The following is a 14,847-nucleotide window of genomic DNA, read 5'->3' as shown; positions in this document are numbered from 1 at the left end:
ACTATGGTATGATCTATGACCACGGCCATACCAACCATAGTGATCCTTACATATAGTTTATAGTCACGATATTACTTAGCCATGGGTGATTCCTATAGATAGTGCGCCGTCATCTACTAGGAGTGGTCCTCTTACGTCTTTCCAGATCAGATAGGGGAGGAAAAAAATAGATACCCCAAAGGGTAAGGGGAACAGATACCCCTCAGAGATAAAAAGCCTAACGAGACACTTGATGCAATATGTATGTCAATAAAGATACACTTCAAACCATACAGGCTTCATTCCAGTTTTCTCTCCTCTTTTTCTTTTATACTTTTTCTATTACCGATCACATATTATATTTATTACAAGCAAATTAATTAAGTGTCTACAATTCACATTGCATGCTTAAAAACAAGAACAATTTGACTCAACTTAACACAGAAGCATACAAAACAGGCAAAATATCAATCATATTAAATTTATTTATCTAAAAATATTCCTTAATACGTCAAAAGAAGTATAAGATTCCTTACCAAAATCTCGATGTTTTCTCCTTCACTGTTCTCCTATCTTTCTCTTCTTCTCTCACTAGACTACTATCTCTCTTTTTCTCTCTCTCTCTAAACCTTTGAAAAATAGAAGAATGGAAGTGTGGAGAGGAAGGGAAGGGGGAGCGCAATTTATAGAGTTTTGAAACCATCAGATTTGCGTCAAGTGATAAAATTTAGTGAAAAGAGAGGAGAAAAAGATGCTCGGCATGAAAAACAATAGAGGAGGGCCTCCTTCACAGGCGGCGAGGGTGCACCACCCAAGGTAGTGACTGCACACTGCAAGCTACCCTGCGGGAGCACAGGTCTCCTGCCGCACGAGCAGGGGCCAGCCTACGCACGCGTAACCCCCAAGTGCACAAGGCCTATCTGTGTTGGCCTGCTACGTAGACAGCACCCATGAAATGATGTGCGGATGGCCCGCCTGTGCCCGATAGGACATGTGCAAGTCTTAATGCTGTGCCGTACGCGCGGAAGAGAGGTACGTGTTGTGCCCATGTCCCGTGCGTGAGTGTGTTCAAAGGGGAGGTGTGCGCTGTGTGAATGTCCCATGCGAGCGAGCGTGTGGAAGGGACGGGAGGCGCTGTGCGCATGCCCCGCAGCCACTATTCGTGCATTTGTGCGTGCATAGGGCCTAGTACCCGCGCAGGCAACCAGACTCCTCACAGGATTTTTCCTGCGAGATTGTTTTTTCCCCGATTCACTATTTTTCTAATTTTTTTCTCAGTTTTCACTTTTAATTTAAATGAGATTGAATAAAATTATTTAAAATAAAATTTAAATAAAAAATTAAATAAATAAAAATCAACCAAAATTACGAATCATGATAAATATTAAACAGCGTAAATTAATTAAGTTTAAAGCGGCTAAATGCCCGAATGAATAGAGTTTCTAAATTATTTTAGCACAGTGATGGGCGGGGTGTTACATCCCTCCCACCTTAAAAAACTTTAGTCCCCAAATTTGTCTCAAATAAGTCTGAATACGTTTTCCTCATTTCATCCTCCAACTCCCACGTCGCTTCTTCCAGGGTATGATGCTACCATCGTACCTTCACCATGCGAATCGTCTTGTTACCTAAGACCTTATCAGTCCACCAGAGAATCTCCACAGGAACCTCCTCATAGGTCATATCAGCTTGTACCTACACTCCATCACAAGGAATAACATGAGAAGGATTAGGGTGGCAACTCTTGAGCATCGAGACATGAAAAACATCATGCATACCCGTGAACTCTCAGGATAGAGTGAGGCAGTATGTCGCGGGTCCAATGCGTTCGATGATAAAAAAAGATCCTATATAACGAGGGCTTAACCTCCCTCTCTTCCTAAACCTCATCTTGCCTTTGTAGGGGTAGAATTTTAGGAAAACTTGATCTCCCAAAGCAAACTTCAAGGGTCGCCTACAATTATGGGCGTAACTCTTTTGGCAGCTCTGGGCAGTTGCCAAATTCTTGCGGATGATTGTGACCTTCTTAATGGTCTCCTAAATGAAGTCTAGTCCTAAGTGGCACTTGTTCCCGACTTCACTCCAGCAAGTAGGGAATGATATGGCCTTCCATACAATGCTTCACACGGGGCCATACTCATGTTGGAATGATAATTGTTATTAGAAGCGAATTCACAAAGAGGAAGATACTCATACCAGTTATCACCAAAGTCGAGAATGCAAGCATGCAACATGTCTTCCAATATTTGGATCATACATTCTGACCAACCATCCGTCTGGGGATGATAAGCAGTGCTAAAGTACAACCCAGACCCCAAAGCTTCTTTAAAGCTATCCCAAAAGCGAGAAGTGAACTGGGGATCACAACCGAACATAATGGATGAGGGAACTCCATAAAGTTGAACAATCCCATCAACATATAAGTGGGCTAACTTACTGGTGGAGTCCGTGGTTTGAATAGGTAGGAAATGGACAGTTTTGGTTAGTCCATCCATGATGAACCAAATGGCATTTCGACAAGAACAGGTCCTGGACAAACTAGTGACAAAGTCCATAGTCAAATGCTCCCATTTCTATTTTGGAATTTGAAGACCCTATAGTAAGCCACTAGGTCTCTGATGTTCTCCCTTTTTCTGTTGAGAAATGAGGCCTCGTGAGACATAGTCAACTATATCCTTCTTCATTCTTGGTACATTTTGGTACTCTCGAGATGAATGGATAATTGGAAGCATGGGCGGTCTTGAGTACATTCGTATGTATAGCAATAGGGACCCAAATTTGGTTTTAAAATCTAAATAGTCTATCATCCGAGATCCTAAAATTAGGAGATTTGTCAAAAATGAACTTACCTAGATTCTTGATGAGTCCTGGGTCCGTGGTGTGTGCTTCCTAGATCTTCATAAAGAGATCTGCTATGGCTCAGATCTGGGTGAGATAGGTGCCTTTGCCATAATAGCTAAGGCATAGTAATTGTATAATATCCATCCTCTTCCAACTTGAGGCCATGGTTTGAGCCAGCATAGCAGCTCCTTTCGACTTAGGGCATCGCCAACTGCATTTTCTCTCCTGAGGTGCTAAATGATCTAGCAATCGTAATCCTTCAGAAGATCTATCCAGTGTCTTTGCCTCACGTTTTAACTCCCATTGAGAAAAGATGTACTTGAGACTTTTATGGTCAGTATAGATTTCAAAGGTCAGACCATAAAGGTAATGACGCCATATCTTCAGGGAAAAAATAATGGCTACCAACTTCAGGTCGTGGGTAGGGTAGTTCGTCTCATGAACTTTGAGCTGTCGGGATCCAAAGGCGACTACTCTGCCATGCTGCATCAAGACACACCCCAAACCAATATGAGATGGATTGCAGTAAACTTAAAATCTCCCAACATCTTCAAGGAGGATTAACATAGGAGCAGAAGTGAGAAAAGACTTTAATTCCATGAAGCTTTCACTGCACTCATAATTCCAAATGAAAGGTCCACCCTTTCAGGTGAGTCGAGTCATAGGGGCAGCAATCTTGCAAATCCATTAATGAATCATCGATAGTAGCCTACTAAGCCAAGAAAACTATGTACCTCGACCACATTGTTGGGTAGACTCTAACTGATCACTGATTCTACCTTGGATAGATCTATAGAAACTCTTTCACTTAAGATTACATGAGTGAAAAATGAAACTCGATCCAACCAAAAGGAGTACTTGCTTAGTTTCACATACAGTTGTTTTTGGTGTAGAGTCTTCAACACTTCAGCTAAATGTAAAATGTGTTCCCCACGGCTTTTGGAATACACTAGAATGTCATCAATAAAAAAGACGATGTACTGATCTAGTGCGTAGAGGAAAACTCGGTTCATTAGGTCTATGAAGGTTGCTAGGGCATTGGTCAATCTGAATGGCATCATCATGAACTCGTACAAATCGTACCTACACGAAAAGGTAATTTTTGGAGTATCTTCTTCTTTAACTCTCAACTAGTGATACCTAGTCTTGAGATCAATCTTAAAGAAGACCGAGGCTCCTTGTAATTGATCGAAGAGATCGTTGATCTAGGGTAAGGGGTACTTATTTTTAAAAGCCACTCAATTGAGTTTCTTGCAGTCCACGCAGACTCAGAGAGTACCATCCTTGTTCTTTACGAACAACACTGGAGTGCCCCAAGGGGAATGGCTACGGTGAATGAATTTTTGGGTGATAAGATCAAAAAGCTTATGTTCGAGCTCTCTTAGCTCAATGTGACTCATGCGATACTTGGGCTTCAAGATCAGTTGGGTTCAAGGAAATACTTCAATCAAGAACTCTACCTCACATGGGAGAGGTAGACCAAGAAGTTCGGTGGGAAAGACATCCAAAAAATTACAAATAATTGGTATGGAACACATAGTAGGATCAGCACCCATATTCCTGTTCATTCAATTATTAGGATAATGATAACGACAACTTTTATTTCTTTTTCAGGAATCGTAAGGTTATAATTTTACTTTCATAGTATATTATAGCTCTATACTTTTCCAATCAGTCCATTCTTAATATTACATCATATCCTAAAAAATCTAATAGTATCAACTTTACACATACCTCTATCCTTGAAGTTTTTATCCTACAGTCCTTATATACATAATAAGGTTCTAATCGTCCTTTAGAGGGAATTTCCACCACTAGCATTTTTCCTAAAGCTTCTGGTCTAAACTCTAGGTTACAAGTAAATGCATAAGAAATAAAAGACTGAGTTGCACCACTATCAATCAAAGCCTTGATAGGAGTATTATGAATAGAAAGCATACCTTGGATGAGGAAAGGAGCAGGAAGGACATCAGATTCATCTAAGTGCTACACTCGACCTTGTGCTACGAGTTGGGCTATATCTTTTGATCGCTGAGGGCAGTCCTTTATAAGGTGTTGGGTGCTTCTGCACTAATAGAAGGCATGATTGATATGACGACAGGGCAGGTCACCATGTGAGTGACTACAATGTTGACAAGATTGGTTAGCACGGGCAGGTGGAGCTATAGGTGGGTGCAAGGCAGGAGGAAAGGCAACTGGGGTTCGTTTGTTTAGAGGGTTTCTTACTGGGTCAAGATATCTTCTTCTAAGCTATTGGATATGGACTCGGGCAAAGCATTGATACTTGGCTGAGATAAGATCTTTGCCCAACTGGGTATGTTTGAGCACTTCCACATACGAGTTGGGTCTCAGCATCACGACCCGGTCATAAATGTTTGCACGAAGGCATTTGAAAAAATTTTCTAACTTTTTAGCTTTAAGGGATGAACATCAAGGGGGCAAACCTAGACAGTTGAATAAAACGGGCTGCATATTGGGCTACAAACAGGCTTCCTCACCAGAGATCCTGAAATTCCTTCTCTTTCTTTTCCTGAATGTAGGTAGGGAAAAAGTTATCAAAGAAAACATCCATGAAAACTTTCATTGTTATAGGTGTAAGCAGGAATTCTTTCTTAAGTTGCCACTAGTGTTCAGCTTCACTGTTTAACATGAAAGCTGTAAGAGGGACTTTTTATTCTTCGGCCAGGTCTAGGATAGAAAAGAACTTCTTTATTTGTAGGATCCATGCTTCGGCTACTAGAGGATCAGGGCCACCTTCAAAGTGTGGGGGGTTAAGTTTCCTAAACTCCGCTATATTGTATGATCTATGACCACAGCCGTACTAGCCATAGTGGCCCTAACAGATATCTATAGTCACGACATTACGCAGTCATCTACTTGGAGCGGTCCTCTTACGTCTTTCCAGATCAGATATGAGAGAGAAAAATAGATACCCTAAAGGGTAAGGGGAACAGATATCCCTTAGAGATAAAAAGCCTAATGAGACACTTGATGCAATATGCATGTCAATAAAGATACACTTCGGATCATACAGGCTTCATTCTACTTTTTTATTTTTCTTTTCTTTTATGCTTTTTTTTTGTTACTGATCACATATTATCTTTATTACATACAAATTCATCAAGTATCTGCAATTCACATAGCATGTTTGAAAACAAAAATCATTCGACTCATCTAAACACAGAGGCATACAAAACAGGCAAAATATCAATCATATTAAATTAGTTTATCTAAAAATACTTCTTAAGACATCGAAAGAAATGCTAGATTCCTTACTAGAACCTCAATATTTTCTCCTTTACCATTCTCCTTTCTTTCTCTTTTTCTCTCACTAGAGTACTATCTCTTTCTCTCTCTTTCTCTAAACCTTTAAAAATGGAAAAATGGAAATGTAGGGAGGAAGGAAAGGGGGAGGGTAATTTATAAAGTTTTGGAACTATTAGATTCACGCCAAGTGGTGAAATATGGTGAAAAGAGAGGAGAAAAAGATGTTTGGAACGAAAAACGAATGAGGAGGGCCTCCTCCACTGACGGCGATGGCGCCCCACCCATGGTAGTGGTGGTGTACAGCTTAAGGTGGCAGTACTTAGCTCGACACGTTACAGGATAGCCTGTAGGCACACAAGCCTCCTGCTGCATGCAGGCCCTAGGCACATACAACCTATCAATGCAGGCCTGCTGCGGGGACAGTTAACACACAGTGTGTGGCACTTGTCCGCGTGTGAGGTGACGCGTGGACGACCTACTTGTGCATGACAGGATGGGTGAACGGCTCACCTACATGAGACAGGATACACAGACGACTTGCCTACGCGTGACAGGACACGTGCAGGTCCTAACCCTGCACTATGCGTGCAAAGGGGATGTTCGCGCTTTGTGCAGTCCCGTGCGTGTGTGTATGTGGAGGGGATGTGCACACCATGGACGGTTCAGATCCATTCCCACGCACGTGGATAGTTCGGATCAGTTCCCGTGTGCATAGACGGTTTAAATCTATTTCCTCCTCAAGCGCGATCGTACGGTCGAAATCAAATCGCGACGAATGGTTTAGATTCATTTTTTCTTTAAATGCGATTGGACAGTCAAGATGAAACACGATGAACGATCCAGATATAAGGGAGACGGATATAAATATCTCACATCACACTGAACCCAAACCTTAGTGCCAGCCTCCCGCTAGAGAAGAAGAACCAATCACCAGAGAAGGGAGGCAACCACCGCCTGCCACCATGTCGTACCCACCTCTGACTACTAAAAAAGGTAAAAATTCTTCTATCTACTCGGAATTTAGTTTTGAACACCCCATGGTCAAATCGAAGAAAAATGAACGATAAATGAACCGAAAATGGCGGGCAAAGTCCGACGTCGCCGCCACGGGCAAAACCTAAAACTGTCTCTCATGAGCCCCTTCCCGTTTCCAACTTCGTGCAATTTTTCCACCATTGTGTTTACCGTTCTATTTTCTAGAGGTTTACCGAAGAAAAATGCCCTGCTGCAAAGGTGAGATGGTGGAGCTGCCACACCAGAAAATCCTGCCGCTAGTAGGTTTTTGTTTTTTTACTTTTTTCGGCCAACTGAGGCCACCTAACATGTTTTCTCATAGGGATTGGTATAAAAGGGGCCAAAAATAGCTTGGTTAAGGTAAACCGCCGCCGCAGGAGGCTGTGCCGTTGCTGGAGCACGGCGGTGTCGCCGCATCAGAATTCTAAAATTGATTAAAAAAGATTTTTAACACCGGTTTTGGATTTTTGGGGTATTTTTAGGTACGTAAAGCGTGTTTTAATCTCTGTAGAAAAATTCAGGAAATTTGGAGATGGCTAGTTGGCGCAGCTAAAAGTTTAGTATTTTGAACACCGATTCGGGTAAGAATCCTTCACCTTATTCTCTATTACGGAATTGAAATTTAATTATCAATAATACGGTATTTTGCATAATTTAGAAAAGTTTGAGAGTTAATTATAGGTTACTAATGGAGACAGAATTGGTTATTTATTATTGTTTGTCCTGTTTAACTGATTATTTAACTTTACAACTTTAAATGCATGATAATATGCTGGAATTGATAAAATGATTCAGTTATATTTTCTTGATGCATGTATTATTTGTCTTGCATTTATTTACTGTTAAATTGTGAAACTAAAAATTAAATGCAAATGGAAAATTAATTGGTTAAGTGAATGAATGAATGGTAGCCTTACTGGATATCCTGGGAGATGGTGGATGGACCGGATACATTGGGAACCCTACCGTGAACATCGCCTCATACCGGATGGGGTATCGAGGATTGGTATTTTTGGCGCTCATATCAGACGGGGTATAGGGACGACCCGTTTCACCCTCATACTGAATAGGGTATCGAGGATTGATATTTTTAGCACTCATACCGGATGGGGTATGGGGATGGCCCATTTCACCCTTATACCAGACGGGTTATTGGGAGATGGTATTTTTGGTGCTCATACCAGACGGGGTATGGGACGGCCGGTTAGTTGACAAAGTTGGATGTTGGTTCACGCATAGTGGGACATCCCTATGGACCCCCATGGATACCAATAGGCAAATAAAAAGGGAAAGTTATTATTCTTACTTGCTTGAATATGAGATTATGATGTTGTTGAGATATTGTCTCTATAGGTCAGTTTTGGAAATCTCGCAACAGTAAGTATGCAATAAATGATTTTACTTATGATAAATGAATTTACTTAAATTAAGAGCTCCATTGGTTATTTTTATGATTTTTACCAACCTTCAGTTTCTGTATCGGTGAGTAGCATGATATTCTTACTGGGCTAGTGTAGCTCACCCCTTCATTAAGTATTTCAAATCAAGAATATCAAGATGCAGATCCAGATCCCGATCAACAAGGGGGTTGTGTATAGTTCACTACCCAAACTCCTTCAAAAGCTAGTGACGGTCGTCATAGGATGCTCAGTTGTTTACTTTTTATTTATTTCTTTGATTTTTATTTGTTCTTTAGAAGGGACATTCCCATAACCCTATTGTGTATTTTAAACTATTGTGTAAGGAATGTAAATCCTAACTCTATTATTCCGCTTACATATTCAATTTATGTCTTTATTTCCTTTTAAGTTCTAGGCCTTTACAGCAAGTCTAAATATCTCTACTTACGTGACCCATGCATGAAATACATTCAACAATTTTTTTTTACTCTTTTTCAAGTAGTAGGAACGCACTAAGCATTATTTCTAAAACAGAGCTATACTTTCTTTTGTGTATGCACCAGCAACGCTAGGTGAACCTAGGGTATTAGTTCGTGTCACAATTTGCCAATGTTATCTCTTTTTGACAGTCATTAATCCTAAGTTCAGTCATCACTAGAATCGCCGCCTTCACCACCCAATTCAATGGTGATGAGACAGACCTACATATCGCTTGTCCTCAAGCACTTTTGGATCTTTGGTCTTTGGATGACATGGGCCTCCTGGAATTGAAAGAAGGCCTCCCCTACTTTACCCACATGGACCTCTTGTGCCACATGACAAAAGAATCTACAACAAGCAGCACGAATGCCAAGCACAAGTCGCCCCAGCTCCTCAACCGCCCAACTTCAAAGAATTCATGGACCACACACTGCTGCACATCCACATGATAAATGGAACCTTGTACAACATAGAGACTCCTTTAGGGAACTGCATGAGAAAGTTGATGCCCTAACACAATTGATAGCCCAAACTAGACACTCAAACATGCAAATTCACAACAGATGAACACATGGGAGTCTTCTTCTCTCTACTTTACTTAAGAGTTTTCATTTTTCCATTTTATCTTCTATTCAACTTTCTGTTTGTTCATTGCTTACTCTTAAACTTGTAACACATTGGGGATAATGTGTAGTTTAAGTGTGGGGGAAGTAGTCCCTTGTATTCTGCACTAGGCACCCTAAATAGCTAGTTTCATATCTGCCACATGATTTTAGATACATTGGCCTTGCCAAAGGTTAGTTACACTACACATGCACCTCCGACAATTTTTGACTCACACCATTTCAACGCACCTCTAGCAATTTTTGACTCACACCCTCTCATCTATCTTTATCATTTCAAACAACCCAAATGGGATATTTAAAAAATCGAATTGCACTTATAACCATCTTTTAGGAACTGTAGCTGTTCTTCAAAAATTAAAATTGAACTGCATGACTTCTAGCTAAGTCAGCAGAATGGGACCAAACCCAAGTTATGACCCGCTAAGCCTTCGCCAAGGTCAAGGCAACATTTAAATTTAAAAGGATCGTGCACAACAAAAATAAACCTTGCCTAAGGCTTGCGTGTCCACTTGCAGTGCGCTTAAAAAATAGGCTTTTTAAATATTGGAGGAGATATCCTCCCTGCCATGATCCAAGGGCAAAAAATCATGAGGAAATAATTATAGAAAGATATAAATATGTTGACATCAAGGAACAAGTTTAGAAATAAAGAGAAAAAAAGAAACCCTGGACTCCTGACGGCTATAAAACGGGTAGCTACCAAAGTAGAAGGATCATCTCTCTTCTTCTTGACGCCGCACACAATAACTTCTACTGCTTCTTCAATTTTTTTCTTCATATTTCTTCTTCTCTTTACTCTCTAAGAACTCACTTGTGTTAAAAAGTCCACCATGAGTGGCTGATTTATTTATTTTTTTTCTAGTTAAGATTTTGTGTACTCTAGTGACGTATTTGTGAGATCTAATTGATTTGATTCATGTTTTGTTCAATCCTTGATCTTTATTTACTTGTTGTGTTTGCATATACTTGTCGCTTTGAATTTGTTTAGACAGGGCTTGTCGAACGTGTCTAGAACCTGTAAATAGTTGGTCGAATCTCTTAAATCCATAATTATTTATGTGACTATGTTACTTAGCAGCGATTAGTGCCACACTGAGGTAAGTGATCTAGATGACCAGTTCACGCCGATGGATTTGGCAACTCGACTCAGGTTCTTCTAGTTTTTAAGACTATTGGCAAGTTAAATCCCATGGACGTTTCCATGACTACTTGATAGTGAAAAAGCTAATCAATGAACGTTTCTTGGCCAATTTAAAAATAAGAAAAGATTGGTAGTCGGAACATTTTTTACCACTATAACTTGTTTGTCATACCTTAAATAAAACTAATCCTTGCATGCATGATCAATTACGTTATTGGAGTTGGCTATTTCATTAACTAGGAATCCTCTTTATAATTGTTTAGATTTTAACTTACAGCTGAGATTTCGCTCAACTTCATTTTACTTATTGCTCATTTTATGTTTCATGTAATTAGTCCTATAAAACCCCCATCTTGTTTACTTTTCCATTACTGATCAAGGAACAAAATCAATTTTTAGACTTCTTATGGATTCCACCCTTCTTACCACTACTATGTTTCAGTTTTATTAATTAATTAGGATTTTATTTTGGTGGATTTGACTGCCATCAAAGTATTTTGAAACTTCTTGGCCTGACTTCTTGTAATTGGACTTATGGGCAATTGGATTTGGTTTCCTATTTCGCCAAGCCCATCTTGTATGTTCTTGGACTTTCCTATTTGAGACAGAATAGGAAACAAAGAGGAATTGCTTGCAGTCTCCTTTTTGGGAAGAGGTGAAACCTGTTCCCTACATGATTGGTTTTCCTTGCAGTTACGAGACTTCTCGCGGACATGGGCATTCTCATGACCACACTCCTCTATAGTATTTGTTATGTTTGGGATCAGATCGGTTACTCTTAATTATATTTAGAAGTTTATTATTAAAACTATATCGTTTAAGATTTATTTCACTTTCGTTATGATTTCCTTTCCTAGATTTATTTGCATTACACATATTTCTTTGTTTAAAATTTTAAACATTTAAATTGGCACTTGCCGCCTAACTCTATAGTTAGACCTTCAACCCAAAATGTTTGTATTCGAATTTTAACCTCCCCTTAATTAGCTTATTTTGTTGTTCCTTTCCATATTTATTAGTAGTTTAGATGTATATCTTAATTTCATTTCACCCACAAGTATTTTACAATCAAATTCCTTATTCAGTGTCATTCACTATTCTAGGCCATTAGCTTAACCCCAACAATTAAGTATTATTATTAATCTCTTTTGTTTTATTTTCTTCCCATTTTAGTACTAATTATTTACAAGATTATTTATTCTCCCTTTGATTTTGTCATAATACTATTATATAAGAGAACTTCATCAAAATTCTTAGAAGATATCAAGAATATGATTTAGTAGATACTTGTGATATGCGATTGGATTTTTTTCTTGTCTTCAAATGCATATGTTATTTCTTGAAAAACAATAGTCTATTAAAAAACTGGATATTTTTCCTAATATTCAAAAGTCTTTGGGTTTAAGAAAAATATGATTATTAATTTTTTTTTAAGTATGAATGTTTAATCAACACGCTAAATTTTTTATTTCATCCCTTTATTCTCATTTTTTCTTTTTATTGGTTATGTGGTTTTAGTTAATTAATGTGATACATTTGTTTGTTTCTTCTAAAAGATTTACTATGCTTTATAATAATGTGATTAGTTATTTTACTGCAAAGTCTTCAGTTGTAAATCTTCTATTTATATATCAATATATAAAAATAGGTTAGTAATTAACTTCAGAAATATGATCTAATTGTTAATGAAAATTTTGAAATACCATTTAACATTCTACTCAAAGTACAGTGTAATATGAAAATATAATTTCATAATAATAACATTCTATATTGGTTGTGGACATTTTTTGAACATTTATAATTGCTACTCTAATTATCCAATCTGTAAAGTTCTTATTTAAAAGAAAGAAAAATATTACTAAAAGTAAATGGATGTATGTATGTATAAATATATATATATATAGATAAGATAAAAATATCAATTAATATTAAGTAGGTAGGAGTGGTGGCATATTAATAATTCAATGTGTACTATTGCAAAATGTTAAGTCTTGTGATAAAACCATCTACTTTTTAGATACTTATTACTTTTATAATTTTACATGGTTAGCTCCTAATTTAGTATTTCAAATGCATTTCTTCATGGTGAATCATAAGAGCTTTATATATATGAAACAACTATAAAAATAAATAAACTTTGAATTTCCTCATCTCATTTACATGTGAAACAAATCACTTTTCATATTAAAATAGCAACCAAGGGCTTAGTTTTTTTGGTTGAGTATCTATCATTTGTCCCACGACTTTCATGACTAGAAACAATACCTACAAGATCTCTTATTTTTATAGAAGTATAAAATAATTCAGTTTTTCATTTGTCCCGTGACTTTTATGATTAGAAGGAATACCTACAACATCTCCTATTTGTATAGAAGTACAAAATCATTTAATTTGTTATTTGTCCTATGACTTTTATGGCTTAAAGGAATACTTATAAGATTTTCAATTTGTATAGAAGTATAAAATCATTCATCTTATTATTTGTTCCACGATTTTTATTGCTAGAAAGAATACCAACAAGATCTCTTATTTATATAAAAGTGCAAAATTATTCAGTTATACATGTAACGTCCTTATTATTGCTCTTCCCAAACCTTGTAGATTTGCTTTCAAGAGGTGTATTGATTGCCCCTTGGGTCATAATATCGCTGCGAAAGCAAAGACAATATTTAACTTGTGTGATAATTTTGTAAAAATTTATAGATGTAACTGTAAACTTATAATTTACTAAAATAGGCTAAATCATAGTTTCCAATATAATTGAATTGGTTCAGTTAGTTGAATTACTAAAGGAATATAAAGTATTTTATCTGAATTTATTGATGTAATTTTTAAATTTAAGATATACTGAAAATAGGCTAAATGTTAGTTTGAATATAATTAAATTGGGTTAATTAATTGGATAACCAAAGGAATATTAAGTATTATATATACATATACATATATATATATATATCAAGGTTAATATTTATATGTGTACATTTATATGTCATGTTTAACTATAGTATTAATCAAAGTTAAGATTCTGTAATAATTACTGTATATATTATATAACAAAGCAACCGTTGATATATATTTTTTACAATTATATAAAACAAAATACTTGTTTTCCTTTTGATGCCCTAGCCATAACGGTTGTAATGGTGAGAGAAAATGAGATAGTTTCCTGAATATGATCACCACTCTTAATTGGAATTTGGATGCATTTGTTATCTTCCAACGCATGGTACATAAATCCTTACATTGGTGGCAGCACAAGTGAAGTCTTATCGAGAAGAAACAATTGCAACATGGTCTTGGGTCCTGTTAGATTTTGTTATTATGAAGGGACAAAGTTTCCTCCTTTAAACCTTATGACCCAAGATTGGACAATGAAAAATATTAACATCAGACATCTAGATTTTATATATGTGTCTGAAGATTAAGAAGAACAAAAAGAAGCTTGTTTTTTTTCTTTCTTTTAAGGAATAGAGCTTTAGTGTGTACCTTTGAATTTAATTTATAATGAATAACTTGAGAGGTTACGTAGGCTGTTGTAAACCAAGCTTTCACAATACTTCTTCTTTACACCAATCAAGAAAACTAAGTTTTATTGACGAACAATTGAAATGTGATGGGAGAATAGATGATGTACAGTTGAGCATTTTATGTAGGTTGTGAAAAATATAGATTTTATTTTATACTATAGTTACAAAATCTTTAAACTTAGATGAAGAATCTATGAGTATCTGGAATGTGATTTCGATTTTTGAAATCTTTGACCTAAATGAAGAATCTATTGCTATTTGAGAGACGATTTTATTTTATTTATTCGATATCTTACTTAATATATATAAAATAATTCAAAATATGGTTTGATTAATTATATGGTCGCCAACTGTATAAAACTAACTTTTGAATTTCAATCTACGTGCTAAAGAATTTATTCATAATTTATTTTTTGAAAAGTAAAAGACAACTTTATAAAGATAATGATAGAATTTTATTGCCACGCACAAGGTACAACGTTGGATTACACAAAAACATCGGCTATACTTTACAATAAAGTGATTAGTTATTTTAATGTAATGTCTCTAATTTAAACCATTTATTAATATAC

Source organism: Carica papaya, chromosome 7, assembly GCF_054855325.1.
Source record: "Carica papaya isolate Zhongbai chromosome 7, ASM5485532v1, whole genome shotgun sequence".
In the NCBI taxonomy this organism is placed as follows: Eukaryota; Viridiplantae; Streptophyta; class Magnoliopsida; order Brassicales; family Caricaceae; genus Carica; species Carica papaya.
This window is presented reverse-complemented; position numbering follows the sequence as displayed.